Source organism: Balearica regulorum, chromosome 27 (assembly GCF_011004875.1).
Source record: "Balearica regulorum gibbericeps isolate bBalReg1 chromosome 27, bBalReg1.pri, whole genome shotgun sequence".
NCBI classification, from domain to species: domain Eukaryota; kingdom Metazoa; phylum Chordata; class Aves; order Gruiformes; family Gruidae; genus Balearica; species Balearica regulorum.
Window position 1 is genome coordinate 2919979 of NC_046210.1, and position 14739 is coordinate 2934717.

At 38.3% G+C, this 14739-nt stretch overlaps 1 protein-coding gene across 1 annotated transcript in view; it reads right to left on the reverse strand.

The window, feature by feature from the left end:
* Nucleotides 1-14739, reverse strand: part of UNC5D (unc-5 netrin receptor D) — a 229631-nt gene that overhangs the window by 193336 nt on the left and 21556 nt on the right. The window contains exon 2 of the mRNA XM_075736593.1: nucleotides 2739-2830. The gene's annotated coding sequence lies outside the window, so the exon portion shown is untranslated. The remainder of the gene's footprint in view (nucleotides 1-2738; nucleotides 2831-14739) is intronic.

Here is a 14739-nt window from a genome sequence, read left to right on the forward strand (position 1 = left end):
ATATACCTACAATGTAATATTTCTTCACTAATCAACATACTCTTTTAGTATGGATTCTTCTTGCAAGTAGCAACAACAATGAAGAGCCCTGTAAAAACAACTCATGTTGATGATGAAATATTAAACCCTTTTATAAATGTGTTTCATAGAAAATTGCATATTGCAGAATATGGCTGATACTCTCTACTTGCCAAACAGCTCTCGGGTTACTAAGCAGTGATGTTTGCCTTTTGTCTGGGCTCTGAGAGGAGAACACAGCCTTCCCAAGCTGGATTATTTTCCTAGTTAAATGTATCTTGGGCTCTACTCCACTTCAGCAGAACTGACTTACTCTGTATTGGATGTTGTCCATGCTGAGATTTATCATTTAATTATAACTAGGAACACTGAGTAAATCCCAGTTGCTTGGGGAAATTACTTAACAGAAATGCTGGATTCTCAATAAAAAACTGAGAACTTATTACTTAGACATCATCTCAAGGGCTCCCCCCTCCTTCCTTAGCTTTCTGTTTTCCCAGCAGAAGACAGGCACTAATTACAAGGAGCATAATACATTCCAGAGGAAGTCCGAGAAACATGCTAGGAAAACGTAAAGGGCAAAGGCATTAGAAAGCTTTCTAACATCTTCAGATTATCAGAAAGGGAGATTATTTGCTACAGTTTGCCAGCTATTCTTTCTTATATACCTGTATCACCTATTGCTTGTGCCATTTGTTTTTATCATAGCTAGGCATGCCTCTGCCACACCAAACCACTTGAAATAGCAGCCCGAAATATTTAGAATAGATTCATCATTCTTCATGTCTTCTGCACCACTGAAAAATAATTGTGTCACTGTCCTGAAGAGGTAACATTTAACACATTCATTGTTGTAAGGGATGACACAGGATGCCACAACGTAAAATGAAAAACACTTCAGATTTACTCCATTGACTTTCAGGGATTCTCTCTTTTACCTATAGGGAACGACTGAGAACCTAATTGATTATTCTTTCTACCCTAAAACCCCCAATATCAAAGGAAGGTCATTATAACTTCTTCATTTAGAAGTCCTGTCAAATTTTGGATAGGAACAACTAACCATGCCATGTTGCTCATGGTTTCTAAGGGTAGAATTGAGCCATAGGCAACCTGCGTCTATGATTTTCTGAAGAACAGAAAACTGCAAATACAAACACTGAGTTTTAAAAAGCATGAGAGCAATCAACTGCCCAACAGGAATTATTCTAAGTTTTCTCCAAGCTTCACCACAAGTCAGAAAGACACAGTGTTATCATGGGAGTGATTCTGAGCAGTTCCTGAGTGTTGCATACCCTGGTTGTCATATGCATAACAGCCTGCAAACATTCTCGGTGTGTGATTAAGGGCAAACAAACAAACAAAATATTAGAAAAGAAAAAGACAGATTTACAAACATTTACACATTGAATGTCAAATTCGAAAGAATAAGAAAGCCTTTTCTTTCCCCCATGAATACTTACAAAACAGCAATTACATGGAATTGCAGTTTATAATATCTCTTCCATTGTCTATTTTTTCAGGCATCACATTCTTTGGGTTTGCAAACAGCGCTACAAAAAATAATTTAAGGAGCTATAAAGTATGAGAATAATTTATCACAGAATATATGCCAAAAACACAATTAAGAGAATTTGTTGTTAATTTAAAGCGTAACTGCAACCAGGTCAATAAAAGAGACTGCAGTTAAATATTCGCCCCTAGTTTCTGCATCTCTCAGCTGCAGAGTCAAAGGGCCTGCTATAGGTTTTAAAAGCACCATCTGACAGACCACAATCGTAGACCCTTTCAATAATTTAGTTTGGGAAGGACCTCTGGAGGTAACCTTTTCCAATCCCCTGCTCAAAGCAAGACCAAAACATGAGGCTTATGGTCCTAAGTGGTGATCACATGAAAATTAGGCTGATTGCATGGTTTGACCTCAAGATAGAAGTTTGGAGTTTTATGTCTCTCATTCTTGTAGCTTCCAATATTAAATAAGAAATTAGAGTTTGTTGTTAAAAAGTTTGAATGACTCTTCTGAGAACTTAGTCACTGAATGTATCTAAGAAACAGCGAAAATCCTCTATTTCTCTCTCCAGCAAATGGACAAGAACACAGGATTAAGAAAAGGAATGCAAGATAGGGATACAGGGGAGAAGGAAATAATTTCAAATCCTCCAAAGTAAGCTAGTTCTTCATGCTGCTAGAGCAAAGAGGCATCAAGACACAGAAGAGTAAGGCTCAATCTGGAAAGACCAAGCAGATTTAATGCATTCATATTCCACAGGTGCTCTCTGCATGCTGCTCACTTCATCAGTAATGTTTCTATGAAAGGCAAGGCCACACGTTGGTAAGTCTGAGAGTATCTTCTATTAGTTAGGGTTGCAGCAACACTTCAAAGCAACTGGGGTGCTTGATGATTAAGTAGGTTTGGTTGAAGAAATCATGCTCCTTTTAACTTTATTGTGATAATGTAATTTAGCTGAAGAAAGATCTCTCTTGAAAGCCTTACAGTAAATAGGAGGCAATTCACAAATACAATTAATTTACCATTGAACACATGCCTCAGTGGGCAATGTTCTTGCTTGCTTGGGATCCAGCTTGTTGGAAGTACTCCCTTGTGTGGTGGTACCTTTACTTGCTTTGCTAAGCCTCATATAATGCATTTACTCTTTTGGAAAAAGAGGTAAAAATCAGCGGGTAGAATAAACAGCCCAGGCTAACAGCCAGAGATTTACCTTACTGCTGTAGTTTTCCAAGAAGTGACTTTCAGCACTGAAAGCAGGCTGAAAGCAGGCGAACTTGCATTTCTGTCTCTTGCTTTGTCTTACTGCAAAATAAATCAGAAATTCTACTCATATTCAGGAAAAACTTCATTAACTCCAGTTACAAACCTGCGATGTTAAACCCTGCTTTCACAAGCTGCCTTGCATGTGGCAGACCCTAATCCTTCATTCAGAGAAGCTCTGCAAGGTCAAAGGCATAGATGAGATTACAAGGTCAGGGCTTTTGGCAAGCTCAGTCTGAAAGACAGTCAATTTGAAGCAGATGGTTCTATGTAAAGACCAAGCGAGATAAAGGGCACTATTGGAATATAAATGCTTATTATTATTCAAGTAAACAGATGGGTAGGTCTTTGCCAGATCAGGGCCACTTGTAAAACATTTTGGAATTTTACAGTTGTAAAGCCTGAATTTTGCATGATGGAATGAAACACTAAATACCTTTTAGAATAACAGAGCTAAAAGGAAATGTTCTTCTTCACAAAGGGTATTAAATAACAAAGATGGTAATAATTAAGGTAAAAATAATACTTATTGCACTGGAAGGGTGTTTTGCAAAAAAATTGCAAGTTCATTTCCATTTTAGTCCTTGAATTTGATGGCCCGTGCAGTTTGCTATCCAGCACAACTTCTACATGCAAACTGCCACGATCCTCATCCAGGCACTTGTCAGAAATGAGTTTGACAAGTTCCTTTTCTTTCCAGAATGCTATTCTGATTTTCACACTTAATTCATTGCCCACAGTGTCTACTAGAGAAGATTTAACACACAAGTGTCAAGTTGTGCTGCTATTTAAATAAAAGGAAGAACCCTAAATGCGGCATGTAAAGCACTGACTATTTATTAGCTGACGTGATCCACCATTAATACAATGTCGCTTTGAGTTATATTTTCTCTTCCTTTATAAAGAGAGGAAAAGTGATCCAGATTTGGATGAATTGAAGCAATTCCATTCTGTGAGAATAACTCCGCTCAAGTGTAAGTGCAGTTGTGGAATTTTAAGTGGGAAAGAGAGATCTCACATAAATTTCCCTCAATACAGTTAGAGCCCATCTTAGATAATTAAGACATGGGCCTTACTATTTTCTTTTAAAAGACAAAGAAGGCACTGTTATACATTTTAGCTGGAATTAAGTTTAAACCTAAATGTAATGTAAAAATGTTTCAGACTGACAGATCTTAGATGTTGGCTCCTATATTCCAAGCCCTTTCTTCTGAAGATTTGCTACCATACATTTTAAAAGCTGCTAAATTCAACTGTTTGTAGCTGACCTGGAGAGTCTTGCACTTTCAAGCAGTTTCCCATCACATATGGATTATTAAACAGTATTATATATTATCATTCACAAAGTTTCCGCCCAGCTATATCACAAATCCTACCCACTGATCTCCTTTAATAATTAAACCACTAGTACGTGTACCTACAGGCCTAGAGCAAAAATGATGAAAAACAACAAAGGGGCTTAATTAGGCAAGATTGTGCCTGTAGCTCAATAAAAACGCACAAGCAAGGAGCAAATATGATTATGGGCTTTTCTCTTCACAATTTCCTTTCTGTAAAAAATACTGGTAGCCTAGGCCCTGTGTGGGCTTATTGGAGTAAGTGGTTAAAGTAACAAGTTACATTTATTTAGAGGACTCCTGTACCTGATTACAGGGAAGTGGGCTGTTCGAAAGACGTTCGTGTGGGTGGGCAGTTACGACTTTGAATTCAAAGGAAAATATAAAAGATGGGGTGCAAAGGGACTGTCAGAATAAACAACTGACTTGTGTTTAGTGAAATAACTAGGCTTAACTCTTTGCTATCACTGTCTAATCTGTAAGAGGTTTTCACCTGTTTTAGGACTGTATCTCTTTCTTTCCAAGGTTTTACATGGTCTCATTACCACAGCAATCTGCATACTTAGAGTCTTTAATGTATTTATCTTTGCATACTGAGAGACAGAAGTGCTAGTATCTCTCAAACTCCTCACCCAGAGATTGAATGAGTCCTTTCAGATAAAAGAGGGAAACTATAGCACAGTGGGATGTTGAAACCACACGTTCAAAGTGCCAGGTTCCAATCCCTTTGTGGAGCCGGGAAGGAGAAATGAGAGAGGAAGAGGTCAAGCAGAGCTACACTGAAGTGTTCTCACTGTGGTCACCAACACTTGACATTGGTGGTAAAACTGGAAAAAGAAAATCAAAAAGACTCAGATTATTTGACTTTGCTTGCTAGCAAGTCTACGACCACTGGACTGCACTGCCTCACATACAGTATGATTTAATCCAGTCAGCAAACACCAACTCTGCAGCCTACCTGTCTATCATCTTCAGAAAGCAAACTGGGAGCAGAAAACATTTTGTCCTGGACCATACAGTTAAGATTTTCCAGCCCTATCCCTTCCCTTTTCCTTTACAAGAACTATTTTGAGAAATGCAGAAGGCTTTAGAAAGGAATCTCTGACTGGCTGACTAGCTTAGAAATGAATGATTAAGGGGAGAGATTTCACAGAGTTCATTTTTTCCAACTCCCTTAAAGGTTAGTGTCTCTAGTCTCTCATCCCTAGATACATTTAGTACATTTCCTTTATATATTTATAAAATACTCATCTATTTGAGAGTGTTTGCTGCTAGAGAGAATGTAAGTTGAATAAGTTGGATTTATAGAGCCCCTTTCACGTTCAAGGTGCTCTTATCCACTTTATATTAATGGATTTGGTGCCATCAGCATGAGGCACATACATGCAAACAGCACAGCACATAGTCCCAGACAGCTTTGCATAAAGTCCTGAGCTTTAGATAACTCCTTTAATTGGAGGCAAAATACGGGAAAGGCCACAGTGCTGCAATTACAAGGACTATTACATTGTTAATTCCTTGGTGGGTTATCAACAGCAAAGGGTTTCTGCCAGTTCTTTGTGTTTGGGTGCACTCCTCAGAAGCAGCAGCATCTTTTATTATTGATGGAACTGGGAAATTAAGAGCTGGCTTCACGTCCTGAATCTGTCACAGATGCATGGTGTGAACTTGGGTATTTCACTTATCTCCATTCCTCATTCAGGAAGTTCCTATTTCATTTCAAAAGAATCCTTTCTCTCCAGGACTCTTGAAAACAGTTAATCAGTTGCATTTTTTGAGCATCATCCAGTTTTCCTCTTATCTCACGTCTGTATCCAACTGTTGTCAGCTGGCTTATACTTACTGTAAGTTCTTTTGAGGTTAAAACCACGTTTTGGTTCTGAGTTTGCAGTCAGCGTGTTGAGTAATGAAACTCTTAGGCAGTATCACAAATTATAACACCACCACCAAGATTTAATGAGCATCTGAAGACAACAAATCTTGGCTCCAGACCTGAGCTAAAGTAATTCATTATTAACAATACACAGTGGCTTGACACAACAAATATTCTTATCTTCATAGTTAGCTGTTCCTCTACATTCCCTTTTCTTTCACGCATTTCACACTTTGAGAACTACCGCACTAGTTTAAGTCAGAACAGCAATGAAAAGATGATGTAGCCTTGCTGATAAGTAGGGGTAAACCTGAGTATAACATCAACCCCTATGTCTACACCCACGCTTTCAATAAAGGACAAAGCTTTTTAGCTATTATTTTCATTTCTGAGATACAAAATGAAGTTTCTTTTGCTGTTCAGCTAATGCTTACACTGTCTTGGAGAAGAGATATGGTTTTGTCACTTCTGCATGCTGATAAGACTTGTATCAAAGTTGTGGGAGAATCAATTGCAATTTTTCAATTTAAGAGACTGCTCATATCAGCCAGAGTCTTAGTTAAAAAAATCCCTTCTGAAACAAGAGATAAGGTGCAACATATTTGTGTATTAAATAGAAGATTTGTTTCCTGTTTATGCAGCAAATAAATATATTACAATGTCTTCCAGTGTTCACTGATAATGACTTACTAAATAGTGCAATTAATGTGATATCCAGCCAATTAGGCAGAAACAACTATTTGTTTTGGTCTGCACTTAACGTTGATGATAAGTTGACAAAGATGTCTCAAGCACTATCTCTAGAGCATTTACTTGATCTCCACGCCGTGATACTTTGCTGTCAGTATCTGTCAGGTCTGAGTCCTGCCTACATTAACAGCGATACACAGAACCCTCTACAGCAGAGCAGTCACAGTATCCACAGTTATAAATGGAATTCACACTCATGTCCATTTATTGCATTATACTTGTCTTAAATCTATTTTTATACCAGAGCATTATGTCTTTGTATGAGTTTGTCTAGTCTGATGCAAATTCTTTTAAAAAAGGACAAATTACTTCTAATGGAGTATAGCTGGAGAACTTGGTGTTGCTGTTTGTCAAAAAGATTCAGACAGAACTTGTTTTCCCTTACCAAGGTAAACGAGGTGTTCACCCTGCTATTGAGAACAGGATTCCATGGTTCTGTTCCCAACTCTGCTTCTTATTTCAGGTATTACAGTGGAATGTTACAATTATATTTTTTTTTTTTTAAGAAAATAAAAATTGCATTAGACTTAAAGGGAAGAAAGTTTAGAAAGCACAAAGTTAACAGACAATTCTGTGTCACTACCGTGTGCTACTAGAACACTCCTGTTTCTTCACTGTCATCAGCAGTCAGGAAGAGAAGTCAACTGCATGATATGACATGAAGTGGCTTACCTGCATGTTTTGTATGGGCTGGGGACAGGGAAATTATTACAGCTTCTCTGTGAAGCATCCAGCATTGTCTGCTGTCAGAGACCAGGCACCGGGGCACACAAATCATTGTTCTGTTTCATTCTATTTCCCTTTATAGCACTTGGTTTCTCAGTAATAGTCTGGCTCTTCTGTTTGAGTCTGAAATGAGAGCCTTCAAAGCAGTGAAGTATGTCAGGAAAATTGTCGAAGGGGATGGACAGAAACAGAGCGTAGATGCCACCTTAAGGTACAGCCAGGGCAGGAAGGTGCGCAAATGCAGGTATCGTTCCTTTTGAATGCTATGTGCAGAGTTTTATTTTCATCCACTGATGAAAGGGTCCATGCACATGTTAGTGGTCAGAGGTTCATGTGACCTTGAGGAGAGCAAAAGATTAGAGCGCTGCAACTAACAGTCTGCAATGTACACATGCGGAATGAAAATCCCTGAAATGTACCTCTGGTCTCTCCCTAAATCAATAATCAAAGCCAGCGATTGATGACTTCAGACCACTGAGTGCGTAGGGTTGAAGGCTATTTCCAGGATTTACCTTCTCAGAATTTAGTGTTTTAAGAAAAGGAAGGGTTAAGAGAAAAAGAAGAGTTAAGCACTGTTCTCTGTCATATACCAATCTCCCTGGGTGTAAACAGGTAACGCAGTGGTAATTTTTAAGACCACCAGCAGTTTTCATCATACAGTTATTCCGAATACTCTCAACTACTTAGCTGGAGCTGTGACACTTCGGTCCCTGTCACTTGCTAGGTATAACCTGGCTGGTCCTCAGCTCAGAGGTCTGTCACAATAACCTTGTGCACTCATCTGGCGAAAAGGACTTTGATCCTTACGGAGCAGAACTCACAGGCATCCAATTTCACACTTGTGAGAAAGATACAGAAGACCAGCAACAGCCGAACTGCTATCTTCCTTTGGAAAATGTGATTAGTGTTTCCACCGGGGATTTATGGAGAAAGGAAGAGCTAAAGAAAAGGAGCTGCAATGATATTAATACTTCAGTTGATGAGTTTGCAAACCTCATGAATCTTAGGCAAGAGGGACAAAGCTTTCACTGGATACTTACGGAAGATTAGCTAGAAAAACACCAGTTAAATAAAAATAAAATTTAGCTGTGTGCAGAGGACTAGCATAAGACTTAAACACCACTTAACACTCGGTTCAGCCTCCAGACTAAAACTAGAAAACGTGCATTGGCCTGTTGTATGTCTTGTATGGAAAACTGAAGCTTAATCTGTAGTTTCCAGCAAGTCCCCCAAACACTAGTAGAGAAACCACCCTACAAAAATCACACCACCTGGCAGGTCTCCCTGTCCTGTAATATATACTAATTTCTCTGAATTCTGGTCCTGTTTAGCCACAACAGTAACAGTAGCTTGTGAAATGCAGTAACATAAGGTTTTATTATCATTCCATACTGCTGTTTTTTTACAGAAAGTAAAGCTGTATTTTCAAGTACGGGTGCATCTGAACAAGGCACAAAAACACTAATGGGAGCGATCTGATATTCAGAGTTCATCCTGGCGCTGGGAGCTGAAGGAGGAAACTTTAGGGTTTTTTCTCTAAACATAATTATGACACACATTAGAGAAAAGTAAATAGTAGTGGAGGGAATTATGAAAAGAGAAATATTAGACGCAATTTTTTCATTACCCTGTTGGCTTCCAAATACAGGGATTTCAGCAGGTACAACCTCCATTTCTAGTGAAATGGAACTGCTTTATCCATATTATCTTATTGCATTAAGTCTCCTGCAGATATCCACTGTGACCTTTAACAGGCTGATAATCCATGCCAGTGAATGACACATCGTCCATCAGTTTCCTGGTAAATGCTGATCTAGCAAATGGGAACAGGCAGGTGCTGCCTCTGGCCTGAACCTTTTTCCACTTCACAAAAAAGAAAAAAAAAAAAAAGAAAAGAACCTCCACAGCAATACCCAGGCAACACTGGTGAAATGGCTTAATGTGCTGGGAAATACTATTGCTATCAACTTGTTCAACTTGTCTCCAATATTGGTGGCAGGGACAAGAAGTTCACAGACTAAGTGAATGCTGTCCCAAATTGACTTGAAGATCAAAAAGTCTTCTGGGCCAGGACTGCACGGATGTTCAAACCTAGCTGCAAATAATGCCATGTATTTATCCTGCACAAGAGACTCTGCCGGAGCCTTTTGCACCATTTAGTTCCAAAGCACACACATCGTCTTTCAGCAAGTTCTGGTATCCAGGTTGCTTCCAGCTTTTATCTCTTCACATACACACGCACATTCACTCTTTTAAGTGAATCTGACCATTTATATTCTTACTGATGCCTAGCCTGTAATTGACTCCCTTGATATCTCTTAAGTTCAGTTACAACTCTTTTGCGAATGTTTTTTGATTGTTCTAGCACCGAGCTGTTCAGAACTGAACGCAGTACTTCAGGTTTCATGAATGCAGCAGTGACTCCTGCATTATACACAACTGAAGGGGCTTCATTTTGGTTTGGATTCTTCGTTTGGTTTTTTTATTTGTTTCGGTTTTGTTGTTTGGGGGGGCGTAAGTTATTTTGGTGTGGCTAGATTTATTGATTTGAATAACTACTACATTCTTTTTTTGGAGACTTCCACTTTATGTTCCTTACAAATTAAATCTTTCGCAGTTACCAGAGTGTTACTTTTAGTTATCTATATTTTCTTCTCTTTTCCTGGCTATTTAGGATTAACTGCTTTTCACAATTCCAGGAGAAAATCCTTCAAAGGTAATGACCTTGTTAAAGGTTCACTCATCAAAGTAAAACGTCAAACAAGGTACTTTAAGGTAGCAGAATTGAATGGCAAATGTATCTTTACATTATTATTTAGAAAAAAATTCCAACAAACGCACACCTAGAAGTAGGTCTGTCTATTCCATGCATTTAAATGTCATTCTTCTCCATTTCTTCGCATTTTATGTCAGGTTGAATATAACAGGGACTCTACCAACGTAAGTTAATGGAGCTGCTTCTGGAATTAAATATTGTTTTCCCTAGAATAATGTGCAAATGCAGACATTTCTCCTGAAAAATCCTAAGGATTAAGGTTTGAGTTATTTTTATATAACGACTCATGTCACAGGGTATACATCTCAGCTACTTAGTGTAATTATTAATTCTCCCACCTAATGACCCGAGGAGAAATAGACGTACAAACATCTACTCTAACACCCACAGCTGCTTGACAAGTAACCTGCTGGTGTGCAAGCACTCATGCTATCTGTCTCCAGGCATACTCGCACGGACTTGTGCAATGCTGCCTTTCAAATGGGGTGAAAAACCAAAGTCCTTACGGATCTCTAAGGATTTTATGGCATTCCTTGTAAGAGTTTAATTTTAATCCTAATCAGGTGTTATATACATGTCTATTTAAGTTTTAATTGTAATGTGGAACACCCAAGAAAGGTTCTTTGAAGACACATAAGAGACAAAAGCTTGAGGGCACCTTTGCTTGGAGGAGTCAGGAAAAAGCTTGCTCTTTATTCGGCCTGGCAAAACTACAAATCTGTTGCCGCGATATCATACATTTCTTTCTGTGGTGATGGCACTCAAATGATTTAGATTTTGTAAATTTTACACCAATGTTCAGGCTGACTCACGAGAGTTGCTTAGACCACCTCAGTCTTATACACCACTTACATTCTACCTCACGGCCTACATCCACACCAGAGCTCTACCCTTGTACAGCGTTCTAACAGCAGTGACATAGAGAGATCAACTCCCTTCATCTCCCTTTCCAGACTTATCACCAGTTACAGGCTACAGAGATAAGAAGTCAGGAACCTCGGAGCCCAGTATAACACAGAAATCTAAACTCGGATGGAACTGTGACCAGGCAGTGTTAGACTAACAGGTTTTCAGTGGAGGTTAGCAGTGGGCATGGTTAAGGAGACAGAAGAAAGGAAGGATGGAAAAGCAGGGCCTTACAAATCCTCCTTTCTATGTTGGCACTGTTGGACTGTTAAGAGTACAGCTATGCATGCAATTTAGATGGCAGGCAACTATGGATCCAAAAACCTTTACACTTTGCAGATCTTCAGATTCAGAACTTTGTTACTTGAACCATCTCCAGAGCTGAATGTAACTGAAGTTAGGTAGTAATTAAATTCCTCAGCATTGCATGCAAGTGTAATGTGTTAATAAAAAAGTAATTGCACCTTCATTGTTTCAGCAGGTTTGGCTTAATTACATGGCAGTTATATTTCTCTCTACTTATTCTCTCTCAGCGAGGGCTCTCCTTACCATCTGCTGATATTTAATTAATATATGCTAAATGTCCTACTATATTATTAAATCTCATTTAGAAGTGTCCTTAGTATCTCAGTATAGGACTGCCTATATTGCAGGAGAATGAGCAGGGACCTTGCCCTGTATTTAAATAATTTAGATAAAAGAAGGCTCATTAATGAAAGAGAGGTGTTATCTTTCCCTCTAGAAATGAGCAAAAGGGGAGGACAATTATTCCAGAAACGTAATGAAAACCTGGAGATTTCCCAGAGGTAAAATTTATCTAAAAATCCTTATCCACTACCAGATCTGACAGTCCTTCTGGCTGATGGAAGGCAACGCCACTAATTGTAATAGTTGTGTTCCTCTACATCGTGGGAGAAAACAACAGATACAATTTTGCATTTGTGAATAAAATAGAGATACGTCGTCTTACTCTCAAGTAACAAAAGATTTGCACTGGGACATAAAGTGAAGTCAGTCAGCCAGGATAAAGCTTGTATTTCTAAAGATCACTTCCTTGACAGCTTTATTCTTCCTCCTTTGCAAAATATCGCCAAGGAGATTTTACATATATTATTGCATAACTCAGCATGTCAGTTAAAATATCACTCCATATGAAAAATGGATAAATGGATAAAAAATAGTGAGGTATAAATGTGACAGAATCAGGATAAAATCTTACGCCTCAGAAATAAACACAATGGCCAAGACTTTCAAAATTGTCCAAGGGTAAGAGGAAGAAAAGGAACTGAGCACGGAATGGGAATCTGTAGTCAATTAATTTCACTGCTTTCATGATTTCCTCACAAACTCACATGCTTCTGAGGCAGAGCTCCAGCTGTCTCCAGCAGAGCCAGGATTTCACATATCAAAAACCTCTGCAGTAATGTCTCAGGTTTTTATCATCCAAGCAAGTAGGTTAATTATTTATCATTACCAGCTAAGATCATGACACACTTCTATCCCACACAGTGTTTCTTTGCCCGACAAACTCTCCAAGGAGAACAGTGGTGGAAGGAAAATGAATGGAGGATGCAGGGACCAGACAATCATTTAAACTCCCTAAGAAAACAGTAAGAATGAACTTTAGCAAAACTAGAATTTAAATCAGAAACAGCATCAAAGTCAAAACCAACTCCAATAACCTACCTACTGCAGTTTCCCTTTGGGACAGTGTTTAACACAAGATATTTAAACCTGGAAGAGTTATGAATGCAAATACATTAACTTACAATATTATCTGCATTCCCAAATTCCTTTTCCATCTTTAAAAATATTGACTCTAGCCTTTTTTTTTAATAACTGCAAGTTTGTCTCATATTATTTTGCCAAAGCTGTTGTGTAGCATATTTCATGCTGAATAAAAGGCAATTACTCCTAACTATTAAATATCATCTTGTACATTAAAATAATTAAGAGGTTTTGAATGTGCCTCTACCTGTATCTTACAGGTCTGATGCAAAAGTCATTGAGATGAATAGAAAAAATTCCACTGACTTCAGAAGGCTTTAGTTCTCTCTGTATAAATAAATATAATACCCAACGCTTCATTTCCCCTTGAACGATTACACTTTTAATGTCATGCATTTCAAAAGGAAGGACATGGAATTTTAATAAGCAACTTTTCTCAGTGCACCTTATGAAGAATGTAATTAGATAAACCTATTAATAGCTAAACTAAGAAGTGACAAACTAAATGTCACTCAACTATTTAGTGACAAACTAAACGTCCACTCAGACCACGATAGTTCCATACCTACAGCCTGCAGAAAGTTAGTGGTCTCCAAATGATCACAATAGAAGTGAATTCCATTTTGTTTGCATTTTAGGCAAACAGCAGTGGCTCTAACAGCTCAACCATGCTAATGCTGCTTAACCTTACATGGATATTTATAGTCTTACCTCTGTTGAATTCTCTCTAAACAGGTTTTGAAGCAGCTTCCACACTCCTGAGGCAAATTACAAATTAAGTCCATGAAGAATTGGCAAGCAGTTTCCTACAACTCTGAACAACTAATTATGTTACAATACCTTTCAGATGGCTTACACAAAATAATCTCTCTGATATTCGCGGAGTTGAGGCTTGGTAGAATTTCCCTGATGAGCTTCACTTGATATGCTTTGGGAGTCTCCTACATTGCACATTAATGCCAGAAACAGTTGTTGGTTTTTGTACTGCTTAATTCATTACTTTGTTTTACTTGTGCACCTCTCCTACTCTCTAGTAGTACAGAAATGTTTCATTTACGGATTTAAACCCTGGATATTGGTGGCTGCTACAGTCAGTAAGCGGGCATTAATGCTAGCAGGAGAGTGACTTAGTGTACAGAAATATTGGAATATTTAATTAAAACTTAGCTCCTGCTGATATCACCAAGTTCTCTTAAGAAACAGTAGACAAATAACTGAGCAATTTATTGTACATAAATCACTGAAGAGGGATTCAGACTTTGATTCTACTCTTGGTGTTGCTACAGAATAAATAGCCCAGAACCACAGAGTTAAAAGGGAAGAAATTTAAAAGTACCTAAAAGATGTAAGAGCCTTATTCCAATGCTAACAGTGACTCAGAGACCTCAGAGACTATGCTTTCTTGCTATTTACTGGCTTAGCCCACCAAATGCAGAACAAGGTATCAGAGTTCAGTAGCCTTTAATACCTTGTGAAGTGACAGTGAAAGGCAACTCACATTGCATGCCAATGTCACCTGAAGTTTAAGGATGGGCAAAAATGAAAAGATCATTTACTTTTATCGGCACTGTGCAGTGCATATATGTCCGCAGGTCCAAGGTTTTGTAATAGATCTCAACTGTGATCCGGGCAAATACTGCAAACAGGTTTTGGTGACTGCAGAAGCCATAAGGCAGATTAATCATACAAGCAAAGATGATTTTATTGGTATTATCTACAGTAACAAAACCTGAGGGAATAAAAAGTGGAACATAAACACAATTATATCTAACACGGACTTTCAGATATGTCTATGGGGATTCAATGCATATTTAATTCTGGTTGCATAATTTGTTTATTGCTATTTTTGACAAGT